The following is a 20,219-nucleotide window of genomic DNA, read 5'->3' as shown; positions in this document are numbered from 1 at the left end:
GTACGGCAGCTCGAAAGACTTACTCTGATCGTTCTGATAAGAAAAGAACTCCTGAATTTGTTGGTGAAATCCAGGCCATGAGTGACAACAATCCCTTCAGGTCAATCAGGTCCATCGGTAGGGGAATAGGAGTGTCTGAGTTTCTTATCTGGCAAGTAGTGTATGAAGACATTCGGTATTCCTCAAACAAGATGAGAGAGGGACAATTTCTATCCCAAGCCATCAAGGATTAGAGGAAAGACCGCGCTACGAAGCTTTTCAACAAACTCAAGCATCCCCTCCAACTGAGCATGCTTTGGTTTTTCTCAGATGTGAAAAGTTTCTCTCAGGATCAGCTGGTGAACACACAGAACTACTACTGGCTTAAAGTGTCTCCAAAACATGTATCGAAAGTGATAAAAATCATACATCATGGTGTTTGGAGTGATCATTAGTGATGGCGACGTTATGCCACAATTCATCTTCCCATACGTCCTCAGACACAACACGGAAGCCTACATCAAGTGCCTGGAGGAGCTGGTACTGTCCTGGGTCAAGATGTTGGCTGCTGGAAGACCCTATTTCTAGAAACAGGACTCTGTACCATGCCACACAAGCAGGAGAACCCAGCCATGGCTGTCAGACAATTTCTGCGACGATACCACTATAACATCTGACCACCTAACTCCCCAGACTGCAACCCCTTTGATTATTATGTGTGGTGTGCAGTTAAGCGAGAGACCAACAAAACTCCCTGTAACACCAAAGATGAACAGATGGCAAGGTTTATGGCAGCATTCAACTTAAACAAGGAGAACGTCCAGAAGAGTTGTATGAGATTCTGATGTCATCTGGAGACTGTGGTTGAAGCCAGTGGCGATTTTATTGAATACATTTACTCTTTAGTATTTCAAAATATTTATAAGTAATTTTGGTAAATATATCTGTTTAAATGAGATGTCAGTGTTATTTTCATTTTTACGCAATTCAGACGACAATTTATTCATTGCACCCTATATATATATATATATATATATATATATATATATATATATATATATATATAGCGAGGGCGCATGGCTTATTTGTTAGGGTGTTGCTCTAGCGATCGTGATTTTTGGTAGACCGTGTGGTGCATTGTGTTCTCGAGTAAAATACTTCGACTTCCGTTGCTCTGCGATCCCTTGAACACCTGACGCGTGGTACACATTGCACCTCTTCAAACACCGTCGATTTGATGGAGTGAGTGAGCTAATGTGTGGTATGAACATTTGATCACTATAAACAAACGATTTATGCCGATCGTTTGGTAAAAACCGAATGCTCATACGTTGTCTTCGACGGGCAAGTCTATCACACACACACACACACACACACACACACACACACACACACACACACACATATCTGAACTACGAAATAAGCAGTATATTGCTGCCCTGTGATGTATTGGTAAATACATGCGCAAATGCATCTACATTATGATGAATTGACGCCATACGTATCTATTAACTTTCGACAAAATGTGAAATAATTATGTTTCTGTAAGTGGATCTCGAAGCAAATAAACCTATAAATAATAGGTTAACAATTTATGAAGTTTCGAGAAAATGAAGTAATTCTTTTTGGAACAGTAGCTCTTAAAGTACATAAATCATTTTTTTTAAAAATAGCTTTATGTGCTTCGAGATCCAATTTTCTAAAAAGAAATGCTTTAACGCTCTCTCTAACGTTTATAAATTATTATAACGTCAACAACACATAATTATCGCTGGTACGAATCAAGTTTCTTAAATGGGTAGAAAAAGATTGCTTTGGTCTAATTACAATTTTATTCTTCTCGTTCCTGAGTCCTGGCTGTTTTGTTCGTGTGCTACGCCAAGGCAAGTAATAACTTGAATGACGAAAGATATATTGAGAGAGAGAGAGAGAGAGAAAGAGAGAGAGAGAGAGAGAGAGAGAGAGAGAGAGAGAGAGAAGGGGAGACCAAGGTGTAATGGAAATAGAGCACTCAGTGAAAAATCGAAAGAGAAAACACGAGGAAAAGAGAGAGAGGACAGAAAACAAAGCGAGAAAGAGGGAGAAGATCTATATCTTTCTGCATTTGCGTGTTCAAATCGTATGCATACTCGAAATATCTAATGCAATGACACAATCTCATGAGAATCTATAAATTTAAAAAGTATGTCGATAGATAAATTACAGTGAAATAACCTTGGTTAGCAAAAAGGTATACATGTTAGACTTTCATCGTTTACGTGTTCTAGACCAAAAGTCGTGGTCATACTGCAACACCGCCATAAGCTTTGTTGTTGTCAATTTCAAATGCTAATCAGTATTGTGAAAGTAGGCAGATATTTCAGTTGACAGAAGGGCAAGTAGATATTCAAATATGCTGACTTACACTGTGTTATTTCCAGTGGTCCCGCTTGTCATTATAACTGTGTGTACGCCTGTACATGCGTATGTATGTGTGTGTCTATGTGTGGTGTGTGTGTGTGTGTGTGTGTGTGAAAAAGAGGGTGTGTGCGTGCGCGCGGACATAGGGAACAGTTTTGCAATTCAAACATTATATATTAAAGATAGGACAGTATTTATATTTAACCACTTTTTACGAATTTATTTTTCAAAATTTACTTATTTATTCCTTTAAAGTTTACTCTAGATTAATTTTCCAAAGGCCATTATCATTTTCAGGTTTTCTCGTTCTCATGAACTGAAAAGAATTTGGATGTTAGTGGCTCTTTTACACCAGAATAACACTTTCCTGCCAAAACATACTCAAAAACTTATAGACAACCAATGTTATCTGAAATATATAAATTTCAATGTAAGCTTAAAAGTCGAAAACTTAGTACCTCAAACATTTACATCAGGCAAAAAATGTAACCCCTTTATAATCGCTTGAGAATGCATATTCAGTAAGTGTCTGTTGCACCCCATTACAAAACAGAACTGGAAACAAACTTAGATGAAAGAAAAAGAGCATAAGGTTGTAGGTACAATACCTGTACCGGGCAGCGTGTTGTGTTCTTGAGAATAGCATTTCGTTTCATGTTCTTCCAGTCTTATACCTGCTCGCGACTATGTAGGTACCTATAACAATTAGCGAAAGCATGGTATATATATCATCCAGTCATACTCCTCGCAGGTGAAGGCTAGCTCTTTATACTGATATGTAGATGTGCATACGTGTGTGTGTGTGTGTGTGTGTGTGTGTGTGTGTGTGTATACGAGGAGGATGAAAAGTTCTTGACTTTAAGAGTGTCGTGAAAAGCCTGGCTAGAGGTCCAGCCTTCCAAGTTTTTTTACAGGGCTTAGAAATACTGAAGCACCGCTGTAATAAGTGTATGAATCTGAGAAGAGAATATGTTGAATAAAATCATAAGTAATTGATCCTCCAGTATTTTACTCAAAACCAGGAACTGTTCAGCTCCCTCTCGTATACACACACGCACATATCCCTGTCCCTTTTTGTCCTTCCAGTTAGCAATAATTGGAGCTCTCCAAGACCAAAACACTACTGAAACTTCTCCATTCTTCTTTAATTCTTAGTAATTACCACGAAATGAAACTCACATACTGTCAAATACTGACTGGCACTCTCTCCTCTCCTCACTCTCATTTTTATGAAAAAATAACTGGAAGTTAATCTCTCTCTCTCAATCAACACAATCTGAAACCCCTCTCATCTTTCGTACACTGCTCTAATCAAAATTTCCATACACTTAAACAACAATTTTTACCATCCAGGTTGAACATCTGTTGCATGTATTTCAGCTAACATATTTTCGAACCCTCAATTTAATATAAAACAATACCAGGCTCTGTTGATAGAATACTGGTACTCAATTTAATTAATACGACTTCAGATGGCTCAAAAGTAAAGCTGATCGCGTCAAAATGTTGATTGACGGAACAAACATGTTATTTCTTTATATCATGCACTAATGAGATGAACACAACTGGCAGTTTGGCTACAGCGATCTGGGACATCCATGAATCGCTGAGTAATCATAAGACACAACATTGAAGAGGAATGCAATTGGTGGTTTATATATACTTTTCGGGAAGGGTTTGAGCTGCCAAAATCGTTACCACGCCAGACAAAATGCTTAAGCTGGCTTTACACTCTGAGTGAAAATTTTGCCGAAGTCGACCCAGCCTTTCATTTTTTCGGAACCAATAGAGCACTGGGGTCGGTGTAATGGACTAGTCCCCCACAGCAGAATTTTAGGCCTGGTGCCTGTTGTAGAAATACTTATAGAAGTAACGAAACAAAACAAAAAAAAATATAAATAAAATAAAACTGCGACCTTGAATCAAACCTGTCTCTGAAACTCTATTCACTAAGTGTTTAACATTCATTCGCTACACAGGTAAGGACACGGCTCCTCCGTTAAAAAGGTACGGACACGGCTCTTCCATTCTTGTAGAAGTAATACTTGCGTTAACATATATACGCTTACTGGCCTAAAGAGTTGCGTAGACAAGTATACAGACATATGCAAGCACACAGACACAAACATACTATATCTAAATGTGTGTATGTGTGTAGAGCTGGGTGGGTGTATTCGTGCGTGTGCAAGTTAGTGCGTGTGCAAGTTAGTGCGTGTGTGTAACGCGTGCCTGAAAATCGATATAATTCTGTATCGGGAGACTGTAGAAAGTCAACAGGCCAACGGTGTAATTTGCAACTCAACAACTCTGAACACTGAATTATTGAACAGTAATTAAAAGTTAAATTAAGAACTATATAAATCAATCTATAAATCAATATCTGCTCTATAAATCACAATAAAGTACAGAAATCAATAAATGCAAACAGCATTAACGTAGCTGTCAAACTTCATTTCCTATCCACTAAATCAATCATTTCTTCCTGTATTGATTCGTCAAACATATTAATGAACTGATAAACGAAATTATTGAAAATTAAAGGTGAAAATATAACCAGCTTTGTACAAAGCGAGACAGCACCGAACGTATGTTTTTATACGACGACAAGCCTGAGAAATTAAAATATGAAAATATTGACTTTTGCCTTAGACGTACATCTTCGTTGTTGCTTTGCCCTTGAATGGTTCTTATAAGAAAGAGATGGTTCCTAACTAACAATAAATATCCATCATTGATAGTTAAACATGGTCACAGGCGTAGCTCTGTGGTAAGAAGATTACAATCGAATCATAGTTCCAGGTTTACTGCGCTGCATCTTGCACAAGAGTTTTCTGCTGTAGCGTCCGACCGGCCAATACCTTGTGACTGGATTTGGTAGACGGAAAGTGAAAGGACCCGTGGGCATATGGCGTAGTGGTTAAGAGCACGGGCTACTGACCCCAAAATTCCGAGTTCAATTCCGGTCTACTGACCCCAAGATTCCGAGTTCGATTCCGGGCATTGACTTGAATAATAATAATAATAATAATAATAATAATAATAATAATAATAATAATAATAATAAAACTGACAGAAAGATAGATGCAAATATGCCAGACATTATACTGAAAGACCTCAGACAAAAATCATGCCTCCTCATTGATATGACTGTCCCAATCGATATAAACGTATCTGTCAAGACCTACCAAAAACTGAGCAAATATAAAGATCTTGAAATAGAAATTAGCAAAATGTGGAACCTGAAGACTAAAACAATACCTATTGTCATAGGTGCCCTGGGAATGACAGCGAATCGGGCTGATTACTACCTAGCTCAGATACCAGGAAACCCCAAAATGGCTGAAGTTCAAAAGATAGTGCTCATGGGAACTGCCCATATCCTACATAAAATACTGTCTATGTGATCTCAAATTCTAAAACAAACATAATTTTCTTATGGTTTCTTAAACATTCTCTAGTACAAATCCAAATGTACAAATCCAAATCTATGGTACCCTAGGCATAACACCTACATGAACATCTAACTTGTTATCTCTTGAGGTCTCTGGGTGAGACTTGGATCCAACTTGTATAAATGCAAAGCAAAAGTCAAACATAAGATAATAATAATAATAATAATAATAATAATAATAATAATAATAATAATAATAATAATAATAATAATAATAATAATAATAATAATAATAATAATAATAATAATAATAATAATAATAATAACAACATCGAAAAATACCTTAGGAATGAGAACCCAAGTTCGAAATTTCCCCAAGACATCTGTTTAAGGCTAAAGGATACGTCAACCGAAACGTTGTGTTAACAACAAACAAGATGAGGACAAATATCCGTCAAATGTAAATAATGTAAATAATGTATAAAACATGGTCACAGGCGTGGCTCAGTGGTTAGACGTTTGTTTCCAAATCATATGGTTCCAGGTTTTGTTCCACTGCGTGCCATCTTCGGCTAATTGTTTGTACAGCAGCCGAGGATTGACCAAAGCCTTGTAAGTGGATTTGGAAGGCGGAACTGCAAGAAGCCCATTGTGTGTGTGTGTGTGTGTGTGTGTGTGTGTGTGTGTGCGTGCATGCGTGTTTGAGTTTCTCGCCCCCACCTCATTTGGCAACCTTATTGGTTTCTTTACGATAGATTAAATAGCAGCTTGAATGGTTGCAACTACGTGGATTCCTCTAAAGATATCGAAGAGCTAGGTAGTGGTATTAAACCGCGCGAAGAATATTTTTCCGGTTCCACTTCCGGTTCTTATTTTCGCAATGCGTTTGGGATGGGTGTACAACAGTATTTTCAATGAAGTTGTAAAAGAAATTGTTCGATTTGTCAGATGAATAGAATGATGTACAGATGCGTGGATAGACAAGTCTGCAAGTATATGTGTGTGTGTGTGTGTGTGTGTGTGTGTGTGGGTGTGTGTGTGTGTGCGTGCATGTGTGCGTCCGTGTGTGTATATATGGGTGAGTGTAGTAAGAAGTTTGCTTCCCGACCACATGATTCCGGGTTCAGTCCCACGGCATGACAACGTTGGCAAGCGTCTTCTACTATAGCCTCGGGCCGACAAAAGCCTGATGAGTGGATTTGGTAGACGGAAACTGAAAGAAGCCCATCGTATATATGCATATATATATATATATATATATATATATATATATATATATATATATATTAGAAATATAATATTTCTAAATCTCTCAGAGAGATTTAAGCAGTAGTGGAGCGACAAAGTTGTAGTATATTGTCAACTTAATGTGACAATCCCAATAAGGGAATACACTACTGCTGTTTAGCCCTAGGAAGCTGGACCGCTTCTTGTCGGCCTTGACACAATTACTGTGTCCTTAAGTTTGTGAACAGGAGACAAGCTCCCCCACCCAGCCTAGCCAGCATTCAGGGACATATATATATATATATATATATATATATATATATATATATATATATATATATATATATATATATATATATATATATATATATATATATATATATATTATATATATATATATATATATATATATATATATATATATATATATATACATGTATATATGTGTGTGTATATATTTGTGTGTCTGTGTTTGTCGCCCCATCATCACTTGACAACCGATGTTGGTGTGTTTACGTCCTTGTAACTTAGCGGTTCGGCAAAAGAAACCGATAAGATAAGTACTAGGCTCACAAAGAATAAGTACCAGTCTTTAAAAAATACGTACTGGGGTCGACCAGTTCGAGTAAACTTCATCAAGGTTGCGCCCCAGCATGGCCGCAGTCTAATGAACCGGCAAGCAAAAGACAAAAGACATATGTATGTATATATGTATGTATGTATGTATGTATGTATATGATAGAGAGAGAGGGAGGGAAGGAGTGAGAGAGAGGGGAGAGAGGAGATAAAGAATGAGGCCATTAGGCTATAAGAATGAGAGATGAGGCCAGTATATCCTTTTCTACTCTAGGCCCAAGGCCCGAAATTTTGGGGGATGGGGCCAGTCGATTAGATCGACCCCAGTACGCGACTGGTACTTAATTTATCGACTCTGAAAGGATGAAAGTCAAAGTCGACTCAGAACATAAAGAAAGACGAAATACCGCGCACGGAGTGCTAACGTTTCTGCCAGAAGAATGGAATAGATCATTATTCAGTTCTTAACTCCAATAGAAACGAGTTTTGTAGTTACGGTTTCTTCTTTTACTACAGCTAGAAAGAATTTGTTAACCTGGTGAGCTGTTGTTTTCGTTCTGTTCTTCGACTGTGTTGTTGTTGTTGTTGTGTCCAGCCATGTTGTTTGTAGTAACACTCCGCACGTTAAATTCAAGTTTCAGGCGAAAATCACTACGATCGTGAATAAAAGGCTCCGTCAGTCAATTCATCGCCTTAACATGCCCAGTTATTAAGAAAATGAGAAAGAGGGAATACAAAAGAATAGTGAGAAAGATAAAGGGTGATATAAAAGATATATTTTTTAGGTAGGAAGATGACGCGAGAAAGTGATAATACGGATAAGGAGTATTAACGAGGGTGTGAAACATATATGATTTTCATAAATGCTTTAAAATATACGTCTCTGAATTATTATTGTATCTAATTAGAGTCAAATTTCTTTAACTCACTTTCTCTTCCTGTGTGTGTGTGTGTGTGTGTGTGTGTGTGTGTGTGTGTGTGTACATGTGTGTGTGTGAAAGCTATATGAAAATAATAAGATATGGTTGAAACATAAATAGAAGAGAAATAAAGAAATAAAGCAATAAATACCGATGCGAACACACACTCACACGCACTTACATACACTCACGCGCACGTACCACACACACGCACAAACACGCACACACACAAACACGCACACACACACGCTTGCACACACACATACACACACACACACACACACACACATATGGAGAGAGAAAGAATGAGAGAGAGGGAGTGAGAGAGATTTGGAGAGATATATACATCGGAAGTAAAGAACATATGAAAAGTACTCAATACATGATATAGAATATATTTCATTGGTGGAGGGGAACTGAAGTCATATGAAACGCTTGTATTTCACTCGGTAAAATCTCTTTCAGAAAACAGCGATTCAATAAGGTGGTAAAACCACACAATACATACATACATACATACATACATACATACATGCATACGTTTACCTAAAGCTAGAGATCTCCGATTAAGAAAATACCTGCGCTGAACTATTGAGAAATCGATTGTTACTCACGTTCAGGCTTAACCTGTAACTATTGGGTCAATGGGATGTGTAACACACTACCTAAGTACCAGTCTTGAGAAATTAAACTTCTCAAAACCAGAAAAGAGAAAACTGATTCGAAGACTACAGATCCAATCTATCAGTGGAACTGCAAGAATCCGTAAAACTTTCCAGAAGTTTCTCATTTAAGTATATATGAGCATGTCTAAAAAAGCAACTATATGCATGAGATTACATACATGAAATGAAACATACAAACCTGCATATATACACAAATAAACGAATACATACGTACATATATACATACAAAAATACTCTGTCAATGTTGTTGAAATTCCAATGAAGGAGCCTTGGATCTAGGTTAGAAACCAGCTCTTTCCCTATTGGCAAGAAATCTTGAAATAAATCTGAATAACGACATACATGCATACATACATACATATATACATAATACATACATACATACATACATACGTACATGCATACATTAGGTTGTTAGGTTCATTAGGCTATGTACTAAATTTGCACAAAATCTTAGTGATACTCGGTTTCACGGTGAAAGTGCAAAAATGACTGCCGCGAATTCTCCAAATCCAATCTGTTAGAGGCATAGTGAAATTTTGTAAACCATTCCAAAAATTCTCCATCTGAGATACTTATGTGAATAGATGAAAACACTTGGGCGGATGCGTTGACTGCTCAACCAACACACCATCTCAGCCACATATTTACAAACATCAGGAACTCTCTTAACTCAAAAAGTCTCGTAGCTTTGTTAGTGACTGGCTTGAATTCTCTCAAGAACTTAAAACTCAAAGAGAATTCATACATATGTATTTGCGTATGTATGTATGTATGTATGTGTGTGCGTGCGTGCGTGCGTGCGTTTGTATACTTAATGGCAGGAATAAACATACACATCCATATGGTTGTATAAAGCCTAGTTTTACTACTGCTGATGTACAGCATAATTCTTCGAAATATATTTGAGCAGTAGAACGGGAGAATTAAAGTTACAGATTTGTAAGCAACGAGTACGCTTTTTCCCCGCTTTCTTCTATACAATATTTTTCATTCACTTTTTTTTTCTCCAACTTATTGAACTTCAGTTGTCTGAACAAGAGTTCACTCGCAGACACTCACAATTAATAACACATAGTTTCAATCGGCTAATTTATACACCTACTGATATAATTGGTAACATGTCACTTCTGTCTGTCTATCTGTGTGTATGTCTCTTTCTCTCTCTCCCTCTCTCTTTCCCTCTCTTTGTTTGTCCTTCTCTCTGACATGCGCAGGAAAAGCAATTAGTTGCTAGACACTTCTACCACATTCGTAATTTGTTAAAACATTGACAAGCCGCTTAGTTACACTGAATACTGAACTGAGGCGAACAGTTTAATTAGACATGCATTAATCGTATAGTTTCACACGCGCGCGCGCTCATATACATGCATGATAAAGGAAGATTAATAAATCCGAGCTTCATCCTCAGTCATCACTCCTGCGAATATCGGATTACAGAGTGTATATAAGTAAACAGTTTACTTCAAAGAAAAAGAAACTATTGAGCTACTAAATTAGTCAGAATATAATACATTAAATCCAAGAGCGGAACCATTGGTACAATATCTATTTCTTTAGTTGCGCGCGTTTCAATACCACTTCGTACATACTTTTTCATGAATATAAATATTAATATGAATATAAGTATAAATGATTTTTGTGATATTACAACATACTTTTGAAGTAATACTTTTGAACATTTGTCTGATGAAATGCGCATAAATCTCATGTAATATGTTATAATATTACAAAATAGATTAAAGCGACGAACTGGCAGAACCGTTAGCATTCCAGGAAAAATGATTAGTAAAATTTTGTCTTGATGTTCTAAGTTCAAATTTTGCCGACGTCCACTTTAATTTTCATCCTCTTGGGGTCGATAAAATTGAATTCTGGTGTCGAAGTAATCGACTCGCCCCTCGCCTAAAATTGCTGGTCTTGTGCCAACATTTGAAATCAATATTTATATTCAATAAATGTTTACAGAAGTGAATGACAAAACTGAAAAATAAAATGTAAAAGAATTCTATTTTAGATACGAAGTATAAAACATAATTACATGTATATTGTATTATTTATTAAATGATATAGAGGAACATATATTTGATTCAATTATCCCCTTTTAAATGCAGTTTGTCATAAGTAATTAATTATAAAAAGTGAAGTTTTATCATTTGTGGCTTCTCCACAAGACCCCATTATCATTTGGCATACATATACATACATACTTACACATATATATATATATATATATATATATATATATATATATATATATATATATATATATATATATATATATATATATACACACTGTACACACACATATATATGTATATATAATTTGTATGCTTTTATATGCTTAAATATATAATTAAATGTATATTTAATTATATGTATGCATGTATGTATGTACGTAAGTGGCATCTGTCAGTTTTGCAGATTATGGAGAACACGTGTGAAAGCGGAAGATGATACTGTGCAACTTCTGAAACGACTCTGTATTGCAATCTTTGATCTAGAGTAAGGGTCGGTGAACCAGGGTAAATTACCCCAAGTGGGGTAAAAAAGAATTTCTTAAGGGTAATGAGGACTCATTAAACATAAGTAAAACTATATATAAAAAACGCGTTCCTTGTTACGACAGAATTTTTTTTTTTCTGGCAACACTATCTGTAATGAACGTGTTTAGGAGACGTTACGCCATTTTCAACTACAAACAATTTGGTTGCTTAGGCGTTGTCAAGTGACTAAGCATTATTTGTCAGTTGTCTATTACCCGTCTTAACCTTATTCTTTGAAACACGTGTTTTTGCTTTGTTTAAATAGATTTAATAAAATTGATAGGACCCCGAAGACTGTATCCAAATTTCTCTGGCATCAAAATATTCCCATTTTGATGTAATTGTAACCAAATAGAAACAACTTAATTTCTCCTAAACCTGAAGTGAAAAAGTTTCTAGCAAAATCCTTTTGTTTCATAACGAGGATATTAATTTATTTTATCGTATTAGTTTTATACTCTTTATATTTATAATTGCATTCTCCATATAAATAGATACAATAAATCTTTTGAATTCAAAGAATCATGATTTTCTTCCTTTCGAATTAAAGGGGTAATGTCGGTGTAAATAAATATATTTTGGAATAACTGGTTAAAAAATTTCCCTGATCCCTGTTCTAGAGAGTCTCAGGTGTAGTTCGTTCATAAAAAAGACTGGGGTATGGCTTGTACGGATGCTACAAATGAACAGTTGATCAAAATGCAAGAGCTTTGATGTTCGACCTTTAATATTATAGAAAAGTGAACATCGAGGCGATGCTTGTCTTCTCATACATATCAATATTGCAGATTCTGTGCTGTCATTTGATCTCATGGATTCTGCGCAAACACCACATTTGAAACACATGAAGTTTGTATTCTCGTGAAGGGTACGTTGCTCACGGATCGTTACCATATTAGAGTCTGCTGGGGATACAGGCTTTGTATACCTCGATTCTAATAGATGTTCTGAGCTACATATTCTCTTTTGTTGAGGGGATAGGAGCTGCTTTGTCGATGCGCTTCTTTAGTTATGTATCTAGTCTGACGTTGTAGCATTGGAATCAAAGTATTTCATGAATTGTCTCCAGTTTCTTATGACTGAACTTCGTGTAAAAAGGGACTGGAGCTCCATGTTCTATGACTTAAATCTTCTTGAAATTGATTGTAAAAATAAAACCTAAATTTGAGAAGGAAGCTGGATAATCAGCAAACATCCTAACTATGGTGGTCATTTTCATCATCATTCATTCTACCTATAGTCAGGCTGTATAGGAGGATCGGGCATCATACATTGAGTGGAAGTAGCCGCCATCGATCGAGAAGTCAATGTGTGTCCTCGGATCAATGCGAAGAGGACACCAAAATAAATTGTGGTGAGTTTGCAGTCTTGCATCACTTTGATCTTAGCTCTAAATTTTCTGGAAATAGATCGTTATGTAGCTCCATCATACCGTTATGGAGAGACACGATGCATAATAGACTATCTGAGCAACCGATGAGTGGTAACTCCGTTAAACGGTGGCCTCTACAGATGAGGTCAAAGCAATTATTAGATCAATGGAGGCCAGATATAGTAGCTAATTCTGATATCTACACTTTTCTTGAAACTAATGGAGTAAAATATGTTAGCTACGATAGATTTTCTGGTGCAAAAACATGTTACCATTCGGAACATACACTATCAACATGTTTGTGAAGATTTTTGTAAAAGTACTGAATCAATTTTTTCCATTGCCTGTCTTGATGCACAGTATGACAATGATGGAATCTCAGTGATTGTTGTACTACGAGGACTTCAGTGTTAAATGGAACTCCTAGATGGCCTAACTGCCTGATCATTGATGTAGCCATACCAAATGACATGAATATTGTGAGTTGAAAAAATCGCCAAGTACACCGAACTGAAAGTGGAAATGGCAAGACTGTATGGAATGCGAAAAGGTAATGTAAAAGTGATACCAGTCGTGATAGGAGCGTTGGACTCAATCCCATTGAAACTTCAAAACTTCTTAAGGCAACTGGAAATTCCATGCAAGACTGATGCCTTGCAAAAGAAGCCTTATTGGGCACAGCGCACATCTTAAAGAAAGTATGTAGGAATAATAATAATAATAATAATGATAATCCTTTCTACAATAGGCACAAGGTCAGAAATGGCGGAGGAGGGAATGAGTCGATTACATTGACCTCAGTGTTTCACGGGTACTTAATTTATCGAGCCCGAAAGGATGAAAAGCAAAATCGACCTCGGCGGAATTTGAACTCGGTATGTAGCGACAGGCGACATACTGCTAAGAATTTTGCCCAAAGTGCAAACGATTCTGCCAGCTCACCGCCTGAATAATAATAATAATAATAATAATAATAATAATAATAATAATAATAATAACTATTATTATTGTTATTATTATTATTATTATTTCATTTATTTACCACAGGGGTGAAGGATGAGTGGGACAATACAGAGACAGGCATAATGTATAGGGTTTTAAATATAATAATGAAATGATAAAATTAAATAAATAAATAAATAAATAATCCTTTCTACTATAGGCACAATTTAGGAGAGGGGTAAGTCGAATTCATCGACCCCAGTACTCAGCTGGTACTTAATTTGTCGGCGCAGAAAGGATGAAAGGCAAAGTCGACATCGGCTGAATTTGAACTCAGAAGATAGCAATGGGCGAAATACAGCTAAACATTTCGGCCAGTGTACTAACGAAGCTAGCAGCTCGCTGCCTTAATACTACTAATAATAATAATAACAGATAGGCGCAACGCTAATACAAAATACACCATGGCAATATGGAAAGAATGATCCATTCGGAGCTATGCGGAAATCACGGCCTACAAAGAGCAAAGATGTGGTACGAAAAAACTCCAGAAGGAGTCACCGAAAATGAGAATTGCAAAATCCTGTGGGATACAATGATCCAGTGCGATCACCCGATCAGACATCGGAAACCGGACATTGTTGTGATGAATTAAAAAGAAAGAACATGTATGATAATCGACATTAGCCCTGATGGCAATAGAGCTAATGTGAAAGAAGCTATGACGATTTGAGGTGGGAAATACGAAGGTTGTTGTCAATGAAGAGGGTAAACGTGATACCAATAGTAATTGGTGCACTTCGAAGTATCAGTACTCGACTACCAACATGATTAAAAACAGATCGGTGCAAGTGTGTAGGTAGAACAGCGACAAAAATCAGCATTGCTTGGAACTGCAAGGATTCTTCGCAGGGTTCTTGAAGCATGACCAGTAAACAAGTGTCATCTTAGTCTGCTGGCTGTGGACAGCTAACACATTCAGAAAAATAAGCTGTGAGTTTTCATATAATAATAATAGCAGCAGCAGCAGCAGCAGTAGTAGTAATAGTAGTAGTAGTAATAGTAGTAGTCTCACTCTATAAAGTACTTGAGGCGTTCTAGTAATTCATGCAGGAAAGTTTTATTCATGCAAACATTAGAAGTGGTTGTTTAATGGTTTTTGTATTTTGAATGTGATTGCTCCATATGCAACTCCTGCACGGTTGATTTAGTTTTTCAATAGGTAGTGAGATAAAGAAAAATAAAAATAAAAATAAAAAAATGATAGATTATATATTGATTAATTATATATTATATAAACAATAAATTATATATAAGGAGGTCGGCTGTTGTTGATAAGAAATTGCAACATGTTTTCTCCTCCGTGTTACAACACATTTATTTCGTCTTCTGATGCGGTATAAGCGACTAATTCAGAACACTTGTAGAGCTAATCCTTCAACCAACTGGTTTAATGCTATGTTATTGCCCTTGAGTAGCTGCAGTGGAATCTATTGCAAAATGTTAGCCCACGTCTTTAGTCTATGAATCTTTTCTTCAGCTCCTCTACAAATATCATAGGCACTGTAAAAATAAATAAATTAATTAATTAATTGAATGTAATTAGAAAATTAAAAACGTCTAATTTCGTCAGTCATTTCTGAATTCGTCTCGCTTTCAAGAAGAAATAAGATCCTCACTCCAGCTGACCGAATTATTACCTACCCTAAGGAAGGAGATTATGTTTCCATTGGCGTTGGTTTGTCTGCCTGTCTGACTGTGTGCAAAATAACTGAAAAAATTTGTGAACGGTATTTGATGATACTTGCAGGAAAATTTGGTAATGACACAAGGAATAGATGAAGTTTTGGTAGTGATCTAGGAATTTTTATGGATTCTTGAAGGAATTTTCATTTGTTATATTTACTTTACATGAAGTATTACAATGTTACGTTCTTTAATTATCTCCCTTGAAAACACGTTCATCGTTTCAACTTAACAACCTATGGTGGCGTTGCTGTTTCCAAAGTTTATTCTCGTTTCTCTATTAGTAATTTTACTCGCATATCTATCTTAAAATGAGCTGCTTGGCAGAGGTCTGCGGAGGATGACCTGTCAAGCCTTGACTATTGGGATTGATTCAAAAATCTCAGGCTTTGCTCCCTCCACCGCCACTGTGAAACTAGCTTGCTGTTGTCATTGATGTATTATAACTGCTTCAGATGATTTCTGTTTTTAAAGGGCTTTTTTTTAAAAATGTTATGGCTGTGTTATTTTTTTAACCCCGCCACGGAGGATATGTTTTTGCCGGCGTTGGTTTGGGAAATTGGGCGATTGTCAGCATGCGTGTATATGGGTGGAAATGAGCTGCTTGGCAGAGGTCTGTGCTCTCCGAGTGCTTTTCTAGTTGCAATTTCTTTTCTTTAGCTTCATGACATCTCTGATTGCGAGACTGTAATGGCCACAGACGTTGAAGCAGTGACCTATTTATCTATTTATTTATTCAGTTAGTTATACTTGTGGTAGTATGAACTCAGAAACATATGGTCAAATGTGATCTTCCCATTTTCAAGACAGTGGGCTATGACTTGGGAACGCTTTGTTGGTATTTCCTACAAATCAACCTACTGCGTAGTGAATCTCTCTCTCTCTCTCTCTCTCTCTCTCTCTCTCTCTCTCTCTCTCTCTCTTTCTTTCTCTCTCTCTCTCACTATCTCTCTCTCTCTTTCTTTCTCTCTCTCTCTCTCACTATCTCTCTCTCTCTTTCTCTCTCTCCCTCTGATTAGTCATCTCACAAGTTTAAAAATAAATTAAAATTATTGCTCTTTGTCATTAATTTTCCCTCATTAAAGTATGAGGCGTAAGCAGAATCTGTAGAGCGTAGATCGAAATGCTATGCCGTATTTCTTCTGATTCGTTACCTTCCACTTTCGAATCCCAAGGTCAAATCTGCCTTTTACCATTTTGAGGACAATAAAATAAAGAACCAGTGAAATAGTGAAACGGATGATATTGACTAATCTTCCTCTCAAAATTGTCCGTTCTGTGCATCAATTAGAAGCCACTATTCAAGTTCCAGTCTTTTACACTCTGAGTTCCAACCTACTGTGGTTAACATTGCCTTCATCTCACCAGCGTGAATCAAATAAATTACTTGTCAAGTTCAGAGGTCGACAGTATCTACTAAACCCCCTCCCCTCAATTTTGCTAGACTAGCGTCTTAGTCATAAACCGTTATTTTTCTTCCTCATCAGACGGGTGGATAGGCAGAATAGTTATAGCGCTGGACAAAATGTTTTGCGGTATCTATTCTGGCTCTTTAGCATCTAGTTCAAATCCCGCTGAGATTAACTTTACTTTCTATCATTTCGGGTTCGATAAAATAGAGTATCAGTTAAGTAAGAATCACATCAATTTAATTGGCTCCTTTTCCAGTAATTTCAGATCTTACATCTATATTAGAATCTATTACACTGAGTAACGCGATTTTTGTCCTTGGATTAGCAACTGTTATTTCCTATTTGCTTACCTTTAGAAAGCATGAAAAATGGCTAATATTTCCTTCAAACATTGCTTTTGTTACATTTATTCGAACCCCCAAGATCCCTCTCAACACATGGCTATGATGCTCCCCCACTACTCCTGCTCATGATCAGAGATGCACATATTGTCAGTCACTAAAGGACATGCTCAAGTGGTTAATGTTAAACAACTGACAAGCAAATCTGTGATATAGAGTAGAATATTTGCTAGAACGATATTTTTGCTTCAGCAACTCAGCGCTTAATCTGTCTGAAATGTAATGCAAAGTAGATCGATTATAAAACATTGATGTCCAGGTCACAAGAGCAAAGTTTAAAGGGAACGGTAGTCATTTCCTTTGATTTCTAGTTAGAAACAAATAGGAAATAATGCTTTACTGACCAGAAAGATGAAAAAAATTGTCACACAGTTTTATTTCTCCAACATAAAGGCGTAGGGAAGGCGCGTGGTCTGGTGATTAGGGCGTTGCGTACACACATTATCACAACATAGTGGTTTCGATTCCCGGACGTGTCGGTGCATTGTGGTATTGATCCTGACATTTCATTTTACCTTGCTCCAGTCTACTCAGCTATAAATAAATAAGCGTTCAGGGAGTATGTTTCTGGACTCGGTCATTTACGTACCATAGACACCGGAAGCCGGTTCTTTGAATCATAGGGCTTTAGACAAAAGACACGTTTTAAAGTGCTGGATTGGCAGACTCGTCAAGACTCTCGGACACTATTCCCTGCATTATTTGATCCGACTCATTACATTCTGAGTTCAAATCCTATTGAAATAAAGTTATAATCAAGTAATACCCCTCAGTTAAATTTCAGGTTTATTTATTTTTTATCGCCTCCGTCAGTACATAAACATTGTGCTTCCTGTGGCTATAATGGTCTTCGACACGTTTCTAGCAGTCTAGGTTCTACCCTGCCCTCTCAGTCACTATTAGTGACAATTAAATCTTTCCTTTTTGGGTTTTTTTATTGCGTCTAACCACCTTCGGTATATGTATGTATGTATGTATGTATGTATGTATGTACATATATATATATATATATATATATATATATATATATATATATATATATATATATGTATGTATACAAACAATGCCACTGCTTCAGTCTTTTAAATTTTTGTTCCTCTCTCATTTCACCTCTGCCTCTCTCTCTCTCTCTCTCTCTCTCTCTCTCTCTCTCTCTGTCTATCTCTCTTTCTCTTTCTCTCCCTATCTTCCAACCAAATCATCTTCCTCTTTCTTTCGCTCAAAACATTCTCACCACAACTGCCACTACTACTTCAAGCAGCCATCTTGTCCTTCCCCCTACCTTACATAACCACCAAAGTCAACACCACCACCACCATTCCCTTTACCATGCTAGCTTTAGTGTCTGTGACCATCCAAGGAGAAAACAATTTAGGTCATATCTCGAACGAACTGAACTCAGTAATTTAGTGAGTGCGCAAGCTAATTGACAGAAAATACGAACAACTGCTCACACAGCCTCAGTGAAATGCAACATTATGCAAAACTGTCATTATTATTTAGTTGCAACTAACTGTATGGCACCGTCAGCTAACTAAATATTGAAGATTCCAAACATTCACAGACAATGTTTTCCGGAAAATCAGTTCTTTTCTGCAATAAAACATCACTTCTTCGGCAGTTTGCTTCTGCATTTAGTTATTGAGTAGATTAAATAGAAGCAACTATGGCACTGATGTATAAACACATATACAGTTAGGTAAGCTCATAGATATGTGTGTATGTGTTACTATCTATCTATCTATCTATCTATCTATCTATCTGTCTATCTATCTATCTATCTATCTTATATATATATATATATATATATATATATATATATATATATATATATATATATATATATATATATATATATATATATATATATATATACCATATGACGTACTCGGTAAATCCCGGGAAAGCGGGGCTTATCTCTTGGTTCCGATCTCATAATTGTTTCGCTAATCCAATAACAACAATAAAAAGTATGTAGCCCTTAAAACTGTTTTTGTGCATTTACAGAGAATACCGAACTGCCTTACACACGGTCGTGTTTTTAGTAATTCCCAATAAGTTATGAATACCCAAATTGTGAAGTCAGTTATCTAATAACATGAAATTAGTTACCCGATAGTAAGAATTCAAATAAAGTAGCCCCGAAAAGGGATTTAATGCATTCCCAGAGTATATAGAACTTAAGAGGAAATACCAGTAAGGTATGTATACTAAAATCGTTAAGTATGTTCCGTAATAACAGGCTAATCAGATATGAGATAATAATAATTCAAAGTAAATAAAAAAGACACAAATACACACACACACACATACACGCATATATACGACGGGCTTCTCTGAGTTTCCGTCTACCAAATCCACTCACAAGCCTTTGGTCGACCCGAGGCTAGAGTAAAAGGAATATACCCAAGCTGCCACGCAATGGGACTGAACCCAGAACCATGTGGTTGGGAAGCAAGCTTCTTACTACTCAGCCACGCCTATGTATGTATGTATATATGTATGTATGTATCTATGTATGCATATATGCACGCATGTATGTATGTATGTATGTATGTATGTATATCATGTTATGCTATGCGATGCATGGCACCAGAATTTTCGACTTCAGTCAAATA

Source organism: Octopus bimaculoides, chromosome 3 (genome assembly GCF_046866305.1).
Source record: "Octopus bimaculoides isolate indiv1 chromosome 3, ASM4686630v1, whole genome shotgun sequence".
NCBI lineage: Eukaryota > Metazoa > Mollusca > Cephalopoda > Octopoda > Octopodidae > Octopus > Octopus bimaculoides.
Note: the sequence above shows the minus strand (reverse complement) of the source record.